Here is a 1,272-nt window from a genome sequence, read left to right on the forward strand (position 1 = left end):
TAGTCCCCGCACAGCTGCAGACTGTGGATAGGAGGAGTGAGAGGGTTGATTTTCTGATTTGCAGGTGGAGACAAGGCGAGAAAACAAAGCCGCATTACCTGCAGGAGAGAGCACTAGGTAAAGGGGAGAGTGGAAAAAGGCCACATCTTTGAGCTGTGCTTCTCCACTCTTATGAATAATACATCAAGAATTCATAATGCATGACCAAAGTTATGAAAGCTGTCCTGCCTGCCACTGCTCTTTACTTTTATTTATCTGATTAAGTGAAGATGAAGTGAACCTCTGCTTTTGTTTATATGCTTTCTTGACTCAGGTATGCAGTTGTTGATTTTTTTAGACATATGGAACCTCAACATCAATAACTTGGTTACAAATTATGTTGTTAGATTTATTGAATAACCACCAACTCCATTTTTTATTAATAATATTCAAGCCATATGGATTAATAAGGAGTCATGTATATGTAATGACCACAACCAGGACAACAAAACAAAAAAGTATGCACTTAGATGTGAGTCTGTTGATAATGTGTGCATAAAGAGCACTGTCACTGGTCTGCTGCCACTGACAAATGGTTTCTTCCTACATGTATGTTGCAGTGAATTCATGGCAGCACATTTAATGCACTACTGAACATTAGTGGATACCCATGCTCTGTAACCAGCCAAACTGTCTGTTAAGCCATGAGTCAGGTAGTGTTTAGTCTGAGTTTTAGTTTCATTGGTGGGCTTGGATTCAGTCATTTCAGACATGTATCAGCATTTCTTTGTTTTCTTTTTTCCTGTCAAATCTTTCCATCACTTGCTCCTCCTGAGCTGGAAAGCGTGTTTGGTTACTATGACAGCTTGAAACTGTGAGTTGTCATTATCTATAACATAACTATATATTAAATAGCTTTTAATTCACCCATTTTGATGTTTGCTGTTTTTGTTTCCATTAGTTTGACTTGACATTCTTTTTTTAAGTTATATTTTTGGGATTTTTAGCTTTTACTTTTCTGACTGATTGGAAATTAAATGTGTATATTGTGTCGTGGTATTTGGTGAAACATTTATAATAATAATTGTTGGACCCCCGTTCTTTTCACCACGTTAACTCTGAGAGACGTAGCAGTCCAAGTAACTTCAAAACAGTGCTGATTTATTCAATGATCACAGGTAAAATTAACATTACACGCTCAGGAGTCTTTGCACCTCCAACATGCACACAGGCAGCTGGAAGATGAAAAGCCCCGAACCATAACAGGCCTATACATTATATCACTTTGGGCTA

This window comes from Monopterus albus, unplaced genomic scaffold, assembly GCF_001952655.1.
Source record: "Monopterus albus unplaced genomic scaffold, M_albus_1.0 scaffold151.1, whole genome shotgun sequence".
NCBI lineage: Eukaryota > Metazoa > Chordata > Actinopteri > Synbranchiformes > Synbranchidae > Monopterus > Monopterus albus.